The 14,586-nt window shown below is 38.4% G+C and overlaps 1 long non-coding RNA gene across 1 annotated transcript; it reads right to left on the minus strand.

Moving 5' to 3' along the window:
• Positions 1 to 991: 991 nt before the first annotated feature.
• Positions 992 to 14,049, minus strand: LOC128147878 (uncharacterized). The gene is made up of 5 exons (XR_008237124.1): positions 13,864 to 14,049; positions 12,713 to 12,807; positions 5,371 to 5,488; positions 2,690 to 2,831; positions 992 to 1,470 (listed from the first exon to the last, which is right to left on the minus strand). It is a non-coding gene; the product is annotated as an uncharacterized LOC128147878 (long non-coding RNA).
• Positions 14,050 to 14,586: the final 537 nt, after the last annotated feature.

The following is a 14,586-nucleotide window of genomic DNA, read 5'->3' on the forward strand; positions in this document are numbered from 1 at the left end:
AGAACAGCTTTCTTACCCAGTGAGATATTGTGTTTCAGAAGCATCTGAAGGGAGTCAAACCTAGTCCACACATATGTTCAATTTCACATGGTGTGTTGAGGCCAAAATTTGGGGCCAGCTGCTCCTAAGACTTTGGCATGTGCTTTTCTTTAACCACATTGAGCATTGACTTGCACAACTGCTTGCACAGTTGTGGCCTCTGCTTCAGAGTCATATATATGTTTCTTAGGCTCTCAGTGTCTTTCTTTTTTTTTAAAGAAAAAGAAAATACATCATTTGGAGTTAAGTCTAGAAAAGCAGTTTGCTGCCTTTTGGCTTATTAAAATGCAGTAGTACCAGAAAATATAATGTGACAACTACCGCCTGACTTTTGCATCTATATGGGATAGACTTTAATATTGTTTTAAAACTTAGACGATATAGGAAATGAAGCCTCCAAACTCATGTATTCTCATTGCATGTAAACTGGTACTTTTTTTGTCACACATGAGGACAGACATTAAAAACAACTTTATAAAGTATTTATGAGGTTTTGATTTACCACAATTATTTTCTCTGGCTTTTAGAGTCTCTGAATAGTATCTTAATGCTAGATCATATTTTCTGACAACAGAACACCAGATACACTGTAATGATTTGGCATTCAGCCTTTTGGAATGAAGGCCAAAACTGGCTAAATAAATCTTTTCCAATAGCAAGGAGCAATGATTGCATTGTAAACTCTGGATAAATCTGTGATATTACAGAAAGCAACTGTTTTGCAATAAAATGACTTGGAAAAAAAAATCTATGGAAAAAATTTCCCATACTGGAAAGATGCCAACATGGCATTATGCTACTAGAGTCTTCTATACTGTTGCAACTGAACATTTAATAATGTGACAGAAAGTTTTCTTCTTGATTATTATTCTCAAGGTTGGGTGAGAATCCCAGAAGGGAGTAGTATTTAATAGAAATATTAACTTTATTAATAACATATAAAACACATTGGGATTCCTAATAGTCAGTTCTACACATGGTTAAGAAAAGGCAGGTGGTCTGTGAAACAGCTTGGGCTTGTGCTATGTAAGATTTCTATCATGAGAGGCAAAGTTCTGAGTTGCTTCATATTCAGCTGGAGACAGTGGAGTAAAATATTCACCGAAGTGCATTTACTGCTAGTAGTGTACGACTGCAGGTCTTGGAAGTGACGCAACAGATCAGGGCTGTTGTGCTAAACACTGTGCAAGTGTGTAGATAGGCATCATCCTCACCCAAAAGAGCTCATAATTTAAAATACAGATGCCTCAGGCCTGCTGGCAAAAGGGAAGCAGATGCTTAAGAGAAGCAACTTATGGAAGCCACAAAACTGCCAGTGGCAGCAGTGGAAGGAGGAGCGGTCCCAGAGGCTGCACAGTGCGAGCTGTGACTTCCAGTCCACAGGAGGGTGGGTTTGTTTGTTTTCCCTTCAAACTTCCACGCGTGGAAAGACTGTAAGGAAAGAGACAGATGCACATTGACACGACCGTGCAGCCATACAGGTCCCTCCAGCAGCTTTGTGTGTGTGTTGGACAGGAGAAACAAGAGGGCCCCACGGTGCTCCTCAGGTCAGGGCCTGGGAGCGGAGGGGTGGGTGCCCTCTGTGACCCCCTGCTGTATCTCTTCTTGAGAAACTACCCCGGGTTTGCTTTAAAAAGGGCCAGAACCAGCTGAACAAATGTATGGCTATTTGGTGTAGCGTTTCCATGCAGTTCAGGTTAATAGTTCAGTTACAGTGCAAAGATTAGATCCATGTTCTCCAGATAGTACAGCCTCTACCTCAAAAGAAATAATAATCACAATAACAATAACAATAACAATAATAATAATAATATAACAACACCAACACCACTAATAATTTAACTATCACATTATAGTTGAAAAAACACCCAGGCAAAGATGGTGAGCCAAAATGGACAGGGAAGGAGAAGGCCATACTGAAATGCAATGAAAGCTTCCGATGGCTTGTAAACCCCTGAGAGGGCAGATTTTAACACCTCGAGCTTTATATGATCCTCTGCATTACCATTTGAAGCTACTGCAGTAGCTACAATTAAAACCAGAATGAAACGACACCTTGCCCAGGCTCCCTGCGCCCCTCCACCACCGCTGCCACGGGGCTGTGCCAGCGCAGTGCCTGGCGCGCTGTTCCAGGCTGCCGCGCCATCAGCAGAGGCCAGAGCTCAGCCCTGGCCCTGGCCCATGACCCACGACCCGCAGCCCACGGTCCCCGGCCCTGCCAGGCTCGCCCCGCTGCAAGGGGAAAGTCACCATCCCTGGGAGCAGGCAGCAGTGGGGAATCCTGCAGAGGGTAGCTAGGGAGGGATGCAGTATGCACAGGCATGCAGGAAGAGGAGCCTTGGAGTATACCCAGAGTGAAAATCTCACAGTTTTAGCAGCTGAAATACGTAGAACGCCCACCTAAGGCTGTGAAGCGTCTGGCACGCCACCGGGGAGTGTGTTGGGACAAGACTGGCACTGTGGTGCTCCAGGGACCACGCAGAAAACCTGACGGATACAGCTGTAACTTAGCCACTTCCCGAGTTCTCGCCTTTGGTTTCAAACCTCACAACCCATCTGAAATGTAGCAATGTCCCAGCATGATACACTTAGCACATCTGATTGTTTAATTATTATCCTCCCTTCCACACATGTAGAATCACAGTTTCACCTGCTCATGTGGCACCCACATGTGCTGTCCTGAACATCAGTGTGTGAGCCGCTTGGGATCGCAGCCAGTCTGGTATCTTCTTCTCCTGCCTTCGTTCGTGCTTTTCGTTCAAACTGCGGCTTCTGCGCGCTCCTCTAGGTACCTAAATATAAATGCATTAACAAAATAATTTTGCAACTCATGTGATACTTAGCGGAATCTTTGTTAACTGCTTTGAAAGTGAAAACTGCCTTCTAAATAAAAATAGTCAGAAGGAATCCTTGTGCGATAGCTAAACACTTTCCAGGGAAAGTCAATACAGTTTTTGAATTTTATTTTTTTAAAGGCCTCCCATAATTTAAAGCTACATGGACTTAATTAAGTGCTATCATGATGGCTGCTCAGTGAGTGCATGTCAAGTGTTGCTCAATAAACAGAACAACATAGGTGTTCTCTCAGAACTATGTCAGAAAAGAAAATACATTTTTATCTGAAAAATGCTCATTCTGAGTGTTTTCACTGTCATTATGTAAAGAATACATCCCATTTCCTCATACTTTAGCATTTTTTTAAAGTTATTAGGTGTTTAACTGCATTTCCAGTGTAAAAAAATTTATCTGAAAGAGGCTTCAAGAAAGAGGCAGAAGCAGGAAGATGTAGGAAGGAAAAAGGTTTGAGAAAAGCTGCCAATAAACTTCAATAAACTTATGTCCAGCAAATGAATGCAGGTAAGAAAAAAAGGAAAATCCCTAGTCAGTAACATACATAGACTTCCAGGAATCAGGTACTGATTGTGTGTATTAATTAGATTAAATTACTCCTGGTCCAAACCAAAGTACACCGAACAATACAGTGAGATGAATCAGTGATACGTATTTTGTTCCTGTTATGGTCCATTTGCATTTTTGGGGGACTTTATGAAGTGTTTTTGTCACAGAGGCTGGTTTCCTCCACCAGTCTTGTCCTCTGGCAGGCTGGCAGATGGTGAAGCGTGGATAGCAGCATTGCTTATGTTCTTGTAGCAAAGGTAGGATTTGGCCTCTGTGTTTGATGCTCTGGCTCTGGGTTCATGTTATAATTCAGACATTCAAGGTAAGGGGGCCAGAGGGCAGATAAGCTTTTTTCCCAGCAGCTCTTAACAGCGTTTGCAATGTGTGCTTAAGATGCCACCTGACCAGAGGCAGAGTGATTTAATAAACTGAGAGCTGTCTTGGGACTGCACCCTTTCCTGTCTTTGCTGTTGCTCTCCTGCTGAATGACCTTTTCACCCTAATGCCTCAGTTTCTTCAGCTGTAAAATGGATGCAGTAAGCATTGCAGAAGCCATCAGTAAAGTATTTTTCTTTCTAGAGAGAAAATGTGATGTATAGTAACTGGGCATTATTAATTTTTGACTGGGATGTTTAAGAAGAGAGGGCACGTTTCGTGTGGTCCCATTGTCTTCTCCCTCATCTTTGCAATACTGTAAGGATGGTGTTAGTGTGTTTTTTATAATTTCTGCTTGGTTGTTTCGATCAGTTCAGAGTAAATGAGTATCCATGTGCTTTGGGGCCAATTTTGAATGCTTCTTCCTTAACATTCTCTCAAAGAAGTTGAACATATGTATGAAGTGAAGTCCCTGTCAGGGCAGAGGAAGCTGGCTGTCAGGCAGCAATTGGTCACAGAGCACCAAAATTAGAAGTGGGCAGTAGGTGAGAAATCTTTAGAGTCACTGTTTTGGAGATTTTTAGATATGCAGAAGGAAGAGGTGTTTAAAAAACATTCCAAAAACTTAAGTGTTCAACAGTACACAGATACTTATTTTAGAAAAATAGATCTTAAACTTAGTAGATTGCTCTCTATTTTCATATCAATAGTGTATTCAACATTTTCAAGTGACAGCATGTCAAGAACATCACAAACATACAGCCACCATCTAATTGTGCTGACTAGTAATTTCTAATCTGATAATAAGCAGTGAATTGGTTAACAGTATTTGTACTTAAGTGTGCATGTTTATGCTTCAAGGCTGACACTCCTGTAAGATGAATGGGGGAAGTTAACTTTGCTTGATGCTATTGTTTTAGCTGGTAAGGATGAGGACTCAACAAGATGAAAGTATGTTGGTTTACATTGTCAAGGCTATCTTCACAACCAGAAGCTAGAAACTTCCTTTATTATGAGAAAACAAACACATAAATTCTGGGAAATAGAATAAAACCCTCCATTAATCTGCATGAAAGCCTTAAATCATTCAGATTCATAGATTTGCTACCTATGGTAATTTTTTCTTCTGCATTTGGAATAAGAGTCCATTGTGATCAGACAGCATTGTTTCTTGCATCCATTGATGGGCTGAGAAATTACAATAATAAAAACACATACAGCAGGCCTCTGTCTTCTTCGAAATGTAGCTTTTTGGAAATGGCAAAGCAGCAGAAAGAAATGCTAATAGAATGCTACCCTGTTCTATTGAAATCTGTTCAGAAAAATAAATGAGGTTCTGTTTTTGGCTCCCTTTGTCTTGTTGAACAATATAGGATAACTCATTTGATCTAACTTTACACCAGCTTCCCAACTGCGATACAAGAATGAATGAGCTATGCATGTTTTCTAAAAATGTTGAAAAATGTAGATGAAAAATTGTTATGTAATCCCTAAGCACCAAATTGGGTGACCTTTATTCATATTGAAATAATGAGGACTATTTACAGAGTAACCTACCATTCACCGTGAGTAAGGATGACAGAATCCAGGCTGGTTTTGACTTGGCCCAAATAGTACTTCTGAACTGCTGTTTTTGTTAGGTTACACAGTTCCATTTTCATAAGATTAAAGGGACCTGAAAATGAATAAAATTGCAGGTTAGTGAATGACGCTGTACGTTTGAAGATATCCACACTCTAACTTAATCATTGAATATATCTCCAAATACCAGTATCTCATCTGTAATATTACTGCTGGGATTTTCAGAAAAATAGCATGTAATGTCAACTCTGTACTTAAACTGTAACCAACAAACCCTGGGGAGCTATCAAGTTATCAGTCTTTAGTACTGAAAACATAACACAGGTTCAAGTATAGCTACTCAAAATAGGTCAAGTTACAGCTGGGTTATGTTTTAGTGAACTAGAATTAATAAGGTATTTTCAGCCAAACAGGCAAATTCATACATGTAGATATTTGTAACCAAGTTCCTGATTCTATAAGTTCATTTTTATTTAACTCTGTGAATATTGGTTAGGTGTACACACACGCACACATGTAGAACCACCTGTGAACATTGAAGTTCTCAGTTCTTTGTTGCACAGAACCTCAAGCTGGAATGGAAGTGCTAGCACTTCAGCATTCAAAATCTGGATCAGATGCTAAGGTCTAAGACGTTTGGGTTTGGAGTTTGAACTTTGTGTACTTTAGAGGTACATGTTATGTATTCTGATCTGGGTTGAAATATGTGGTAATTGGTAGGAAATAAGACAAAATCTTTCCTTTCAAAACTGAAATGCTTGTGTGTCAGATGTCTCCATAAATGTTCTCTCTTTCTAAAGGAAAAAAAAATTAGAGATCATGACGTAAGAGCTAAAACTGAGCAAGTCACTTCTGAAGCAAAAGTAGAGGAAGCGTCTTTGGTGGCATGGGTAAAACAGTTAGTCTTTGTCCTATGTATGCTTTAATTAAACATGTAAAGACAAATTTGCTTGTCAGGTCAGCTACGAAATTGAGAATTTGAAGGCTCGTGGCAGCCAGTATTTCACATTTACATTCACCATTTCTCTCTGATTCTGGAAAGATCATGTCTCTCTATTTTCTCTCAGTTCCACTGGTGAATCTCCAAAAGACAGTATGGGTTTGGCCCCAAGTGAGTAGGTCTTTTTTTTCAAAGCACATAAATTATTTCTGGGCCATTAATTCTGGGAGAATTTAATCCCAGTTCAGTGTTGATTTTGGAAGGAATAAGTCATGCTCTTCAGCCCATTTAGCAAGGTTGTCATGTGTCTATCTATATGGACTCTTTCACACATGTTTCAGTTAAAGATCCAGACAACAAACTCTAAGATTCCTTTTTGGGACACTCACTAAAAAGTCAAAGAATCCACAGATGCGTAAATGAATTACAGTGCTACTAATACAACCTTTAAAAAGCCTGTCAAATATATTAAAACAGTTTTTCATAATGTTTTGAGATCTTCATACAGAAGGAAAGGAAATAAAAAAAATCCTTAGTACTGTTGGCTTTACGCGTGTGTATGCAATATTTAATTTTGAAAATAACAAGTTCTGAACTTCTGAAGTAGAACAGAGACACAACTGTCCTTTCCAAATTGTACTTTCCAAAATGCAAATAACAAAAGGAGACTAGACGCAGTTGCATCTGGTGGTTTTGGTTTTTAATCAGAGATACTTATATACTTCTCTCAGCATACTTTCCTGGTCATCGCATAATTTTTTGCATATGTACATAACATCTATCTATATTAGAAAACTGTTATTTCCATTTTCCTGATGGGAAATTGAGGTACAGAGAGACTAAGAGACTTTTTCCAGATCACAGAGGACATGAGTCAAAGCAGGCTAAATGATCTTGCATTTAAGATTAACTTCTAAATTACTATATATCTTTCCTTAGGACAAATCAGGGCAAGCAATGAATTAAACTGCTAAATGTTTATTTGAAAACAAAACAAAACATTATTAATTTAATTTGGTGAGTAAAAAAACCCCAACAACCCAGAATATTTCTACAGTTAACCTTATTTTGATGTGTATTTGGGGGAAGGGAAGAGCGAGATTGTTATTTTTTTCCCATCGGAAATATCTGTGTAGTTTGCCAATATCTGCCTTGGCAATACTTTACTAGTAATGTATATATTTCGCCTTTCAGAAAACTTGTTTCCCAAGGCTGAGAAAAACTGTGAGCAAAATTATGTGGCAGGAAACATTTAAACATGAAAATATGAAATATAATTCAGATTTGATAAATTCGGTGTCAAAAGACACACTACTTCGCAATACTTAAAAGACAACTTCAATCTAAAAATATACTATTGATTGAGAAGAAAATGAAGGCAGCAATAAAAATTTACAAAACTAAACCCAAGAGCAATAGCAGTGAGTTTAAAACTGTTATTGGGAAATATGGACAATTGATACAGGAAGGTCAAATTATCTTTGAAAAACTCTGTAGAGGATGGGGGAAAATAAGAAACAATACTTTAAGTATATAAAGAAAAAGTGTGATCTTAGTAATGGTTTAAATCTAGTACTCAGCAAGGACAGTAAAAATGTGGATCATGATGTGCAAAAGGCAGATGTGCTCACAGACATCTGTTTTTCTAGAAAAAGACAGGAAGATCTATTTCTACCTTGAAGCTAATGAAAAGTATTTTCTATCTCATCAGTAGCTAGAAACAATGCTGAACAAATATTATTACTTTTTTTTTTTTCCTTCAAAATTGGCAGGATCAGGTAATAGCCTTGATGCAAGCTAAGGTAGTTTATTTCAGTGTACTAATCATTTTTTACTTACAGAATGCCAGGGAAATTGCAGAAGACTTAATTGATGCTGAGATTTTCGGTTAAAAATCTGTTAAAAATCATACAAAAGACTGATTAAATAAGTATAGATGTAGAATAGTCATGTAGGGAAAAATATTTCTAGTGTGGTCCTCTGAAGATCTGTTCTTTCTCCAATGCCATTCAATATCTTTAGCAAAGTCTGGAAAAATGTGAGATAGCAAAACTTAGAGGTGACAAAATTATTTCAGAAACAATTAATGATGATGAAAGGTGAATGAGCTAATCTGGAGTGCTCATTACAATAGATCCATTAAAACAAGATATTTTTGCATGGCCAAACCTGAGGACAAAGGGCAAAGAATTTGCCTAACACTTATTATTGGGGAACTGAATCCTCTAGAGCATGTACTCTAGAAAAGACTTAAATAATAATTTGAAAGTAAGCTACCAGAATGATGCTATGATTAAAATGTCAGATGCAATCCTTTCATGTCTAAGCAAGGGAATACGGATGGAGAGGGTGATAGTCCCTCTGTGTATGTCATTAGTGAGAGCATTCCTGGAATATTCTGTCCAGTTCTAGCACTTACACTTTGAGAAGGACATTGACAAACTGGAATGGGCTCAGAAGAAAACTGCAAGAAAGGTATGAGGTCTGGGAAATGTGCCTTATACTGAGACACTAAAGAAGCTCAATTTACTCAAGGTTAGAAGGAGAGTTTATCACAGTCTGCAAGACCTTTCATAGAAAAGATGTTCTTGACCAGTTCTGTTTAGTTAACTAATAAAGTCTTTAAAATTAATTGTTAATTTTTAATTATTATTTTTACTTGATCATTATCCCATTAATAATAAAGATGGAACTACTGGAAATTTAATTTTGACAATTCTGAGCTGGAAACAGAGCATAAATATCAAGTGATAGTAGTTAACGTTTGGAACAAATTCTGACATAGCAATGTGCTGGATTTTCCATCTGTTGAAGTTCTTAAATTGAGCTGTAACATATCTCTCAGAAAGACACCCAGTCTAGAACAGATATTATGGCTGATGCAGAAATTACTGGGTCCTGTTCTCTAATTTATATAGCAGGTCAAGTTAGAAGACCAAAAGGTATCTCCTGGCTATAAAATCAGTCAGGAAAAAGTAACTAAGGTACACTGTGGTAAAAAAGACATCACATATGTACTCCAAATACCACTATCACAATAAAAAATACAGTGGAAAGGGAAAATGATGTTAAATGACAGAAGATAGGATGACTGTTTTTTAAGGCATAGCTGACAATTAAAAGACCATATTTCTTATACTAAGCCTGCCTCTAACTTTCTTACTTTGTCCAATTCAAGTAATTTTTGCTGGGTACAGTTTTGTCTCATTTGCTTTGTAATTGCTACTGATGAGTCTGAATTAAGTTTAAAGCATGCAAATCAAACACAGTGACCACTACAAAAAATACTGGATTTGACATACGGTTGTTGTATGCACCAGGGAGGCACAGAGAGTTATTCTTTAGCTATTCTAAAAAGAGCTGGAGTGCAGATGGGTCTGACTGAAAAAAGTATACAAATATATCACATGTGTGTTTATGGTCTTCTGTCCTTCTTAAATCAGGTTCTCCACTGGCACTTCATTCTACTCTGTTGTTAAATGGGTGTATTAACAGCTACAATATTTTGCAAGACTAAAGGCGTTAAGTCTTTGGGGTTCTTTTGTTTGTTTTTTTCCCTAAAAGAAAGCATTGAGGTCTGTGATGAGAAAGTGCTGTATTGCGGCAATGGCATGTATATTCATTTAAGAAACATAAGTCCTTTAGCGTTTTCTAGTAATCTTTGGGAAGGCCCATAGATTCAAACATGCATTATATTTTGTATTCTATACATACAGGCCAAAATGCAGCTCTGTTGGCTCAAGTCCTTATATAATGTTACATCTAAAGTGCTGTCTTCATTTCTACTGTAACAGGCAGACTTCTCTTTAGTTACCAAAACCATATATGTTTTTATGCTCTGCTTCATTTTGAGAATATGCCCCTGTTTATATTTCAAGCCCTCTTAGTAAAACACACATGTCCTTCTCAGGCTGGTTACCAAAACGACTTCTTGACAATCTTAGTTACAGACACTTTACGACTGCAACAAAAAGATACTGTTAAAATTGAAAGCTCCTTCAAATAGGCGGCCACTTCATAACTCTTTACCTGAAAGCTTTTGTTGTTTACATCGTTTGGGCTTTTCTCTGCTTCCTCTTACACTTCTTCTGCCAATGTTTCGTATTTGTTAAACTTTCTCCTCTATTTAGACAATTTCTTGACCTTGGAAACTTTCCAGGGGAAAAAAAGGCTTTCTGTGAACTTTGGTAAGTTACTTTATTAACAGTCAAAATTTAGTAATTTCATTTCTAAATACAGGGACTATGTGATTTTGTTTGTTTGTTTGTTTGCTTGTTCTGTTTTTACATCCCAGTAAATTATTCTGCACAGGTTTTGCTCATTTCTGTACAGATTTGGCCTCATACAGAAAGTCTTTAAAGTTTTCATCTTTATCATTAGAAAATACTCTGAGGGTGGGAACATCTGGAAATAAACTGTGTGACCCACTTTAGCATACTTTGCACCGTGAAAGCTTTTATATTATTTCAGTGGCCCCTGGAGCTGCTGTTCTGGACAGTTTTGCTCAGCCTGGACCTTGAAAGGACTCATCTCTTCTGTCCCTTGCTCCCCCAAAATAAATTCATAACATTGAAGCCATGAGGGAGGATTGTAAGCATATTAACATACAGATCACTTTTGGTTAAAGAATACTTTGCCCAGTATAGCCTGTATTCTTCCATTTCAAGGCTTCTGCCTCCCAGCGCAGCCATGAAGAAATTGCTTCCTTGTCTCACCAGGAGAGTCATGATGGCAAGTACCTTGCTCGTTACTGCTATGTGGTGTATTAAAGGCATCTGTATTGAATCATTCATTTGTGCAGCAGTTTGTGCACAGCTCAGTGAATGAAGCAGTGAGCTAATGAATGAACATTCCTACTTAAAACAGACATATATATCTTTCAAGTTGTATTCCTTCATCTTGATGGCATACCTCAGCCCATTGGCTCAGTCCAAAGTAAATCCATAACATGTCATAGCTGGACAGACCTCTGATGAGATTCTTTTCAACAAGTTAGCATACTGTTAAGTCATTATTTTCAAGGTCTCTAACACAGGAGTCCCTTGTTGAACAACTTTGCTTTATTTGGCCCACTGTGCGAAGGCACGTTTGAGTGAGATTTTTAATTCCCAATTCATGAATATTATTCCAACACTAATGTAAATCTTTGTAAGCATTGGACTACTACTGTACATTCTAATAACATATGGAAGATAATACTGTGCCCATTCTTAATCACTTAATTAAAGTAATTGTTGGAACAACTTTATGTAGTAATATATAGGTCTTTTTTTCTAATAAATTTGTGTGGTTAGAATAATCATAGGGAGGGAGTTTTACTGACTTGTCAATGGTGGTGAGTCTTAAAGCAGTAACTTTAGTAACAAGACACTATATTTGCTCCCAGTTGGACAGAGTCTCAAAGAGGACAGAGTGGAGCAGTAGTATAAGCTGCTGGCGGGACTTTTCTAGGGATCTTCTGGCTCCACGCTGGAGAGGAAACCAAGGAGAGAGTGTCGGTTGGCTCCCAGAGCCTCCTGGTTAAATCTAACCTGTCATATTTTTAAAACATCCAAGCAACTGCAGGTGTCTTTTGGAGGAAGTAATTGGTTTTAGCATTCTTTTCCTATTGCTTTCTGGCCATCTCAGTACTTTCTTAAGGTGTTGCCCTTTGTAACAGGAATGTGAACTGTACATGGGCCTAAAGAAAATTAACAGTGACTCAGAAAAAGAAAATTATCTGGAAAAACCGCATTCCTCAGGAATACAGTATCATGGAGACTTGATTATTTCTTCTTGTGGAAGGGGCCAAGGTGTTTTATGATACCATACAGTTGTAGCTGAGATTGGCCTGTAGCCCAATCGACTAGTCATTCCTTTCTGGTGTATTTCTGTATTGGACTTACACTGAAATTCCCACAAGAGATTTGGGTAACTCTCTACAAATGCTTTTGCAGGTAGTGAGTGTTAATATAATTTAAAAAATCTGTTGTTTTCCCACCCCTCTCCTACTCTTCACCTTCCTTTGTGAAAAAAGTAAATCATTCAGAGGTTGCTTTCAGCAAATACCAGTTTGTTGAATTTACAGGAAGGGCTGCAGTTCCTCTATGCACATGATGCTTTCTAACACATCACAGGCATCTTAAATAAAAACCATAAAAAACACACATGAAAATAAACAAATTCCTTTCCTCCCAAAATATCCACACAGGAAAATCCTATGTAGCTGAGTATGCTAAATACAACTCTACCAGTAGCTTGTGTACCAAATTATGCTCACTGAATTGTGGATATCCTTTTTGAAAATGAGGGGCGTAAGACTCCTTCTTTCTTCTACCAGTACAAGCTGAAAAAAACAGACATATTTAGATGTCAGCTGCCTAAGGAAATGTCACTTACCAATATTTAGGATGATAGATTGCGTCCTTTAGATATACCATTCTCTCTCCTTCCTCTCCAAGGAGATCCATTCTCAATTTTTTTACCCTTAAAACCTAAAAGAATCATAACAAAAGCTTCTCACTTAATTCATCACTTCCACTTCCTCCATTTTGTGAGCATTTACATAGAATAAAATGTGGTGCTGATGGCACTCTGCTCTTTGCCCACATGTGAGCTTAGGAGCAGCTACACTGGTCAAACAAGCGGAACTGTTTTTCTAAAAATTTAAAAAAATAAAACCCTGTCTCAACTGCTCCTAAAATACCTATATGAAAAGAAGTTTGTCCATCTCTTCCACATAGAAAATTACTTCTGAAGTGTTGTAACAAGTTTAGGATTATCAGCATTCAAATATAAATGAGACCGGGAAAAATGAGAAGTCTAAACCAACAACTTCCTATAATCTCACAATAACGATTAAAAGGGCTGGAATGCTAAAAATTTTTCACAAACCTACATAAATGGGCATTGGGAATCATGTTGCGGCCAAGATCGAGTGGAGAGCTATGAAGACGGCTCAAGCCGAGCTTGCCCAGCTCCGAGCCACGGTAATAAAACCCATGACTGAGGTGTCTCCTGCAGAGCTGGTGCAACCAGGCTCGTTACACTGGGGTGCAGCACCAGCCCCAGGGTATTATTTGCTGTGTGCAGTGCCAGGATATTTGGAAGGTGAGCCTTTCGAGGCCTTCAGTCTTAAAAGCACTGTTATTGCCACTTCAGTGTCAGCTATACTCAGTGTGGACTAGACTCAGTACATACACACTTTCTTGCTATAGTTTATGAGTACTCTACATAACAGAAATATATCTCTGAGACATCTGAGTTGGGTCTGAGTAGCCCTGGGGGTGCAGCATTATGGAAATGAGCTAACAGTGCTTCTGGATTTGAAGTGGCCGTACAATTAATATATCAGTGTTTGCCTGCAATACGCCTGAGCTAATTACTCTTCTGGATCCAAACATGCCAGCCCTGGTCTGTCTGTGTCTATGCAGACAATAATTGCCTTCGGATAGTGGTGTACTCTTATGGACACTTTGGACATATATAAGAAGTCAGTCAGGAGCCTTTCATTCATCATCTTGTACAGAGAAGAGGAAAAACAAACCCACCTTAACTCTTCATTGCTCTTTTCTTTTTTAACCTTGGTGTTATACCTTCAGTCAAGTTTCCTGCACATTCTGTGTTCTGTACTGAGTGCAGCAGTGTCATCCAGAGAGAGTAGGAAAGCTCCTGAGATTAGGCACTGCCCAGGGAGAAACGGTACTGGATCCTACCAGAGATTCTGCAGGCCAGTAACACACGACTGAAAATGGACAGCAACAGATAGATGTTAAAGGAAAAGTGAAGGAAAAAACCCAAACCAAGCAAATATTTGATATTTCCCCAAACAACTCCATCTCCAACAGTCTGTGGCTCAAGAACTTTTTCATCCAAAGTGTTGTCTTATGCTTAATAGTCACTGGTTGTTGCCATGAGTTCAGCTGGTGACCTTGGCAAACTTACAGCATCCACAACTTCTGTTGTTCCATTTGTATGAAGAACTACCTCTCATTGATCATTTTGGAGCTGGTACCTGCTACCTTCATTTAATTCCCACTAGTTCCTGAAGTGGAGGAGAAAAAGTGGTTCCTTATTTACCCTTTTCACACCATTCATGATTCCACAGATGTCTATCTTGCTGCTTCTTTGTTCTGGGACCTCCTTCTAATTTGAAAATTAACCATTTAGTTCTGTCTTGTCCCTTTAACAAATTAAGATATGAAGACCTTCTCACTTATCACAAGGCTGTTTAGGTTTTTTAAGAGGTTTTAGTGAAAGGTCTTGTCAAAAAA

This window comes from Harpia harpyja, chromosome 1 (genome assembly GCF_026419915.1).
Source record: "Harpia harpyja isolate bHarHar1 chromosome 1, bHarHar1 primary haplotype, whole genome shotgun sequence".
NCBI classification, from domain to species: Eukaryota; Metazoa; Chordata; class Aves; order Accipitriformes; family Accipitridae; genus Harpia; species Harpia harpyja.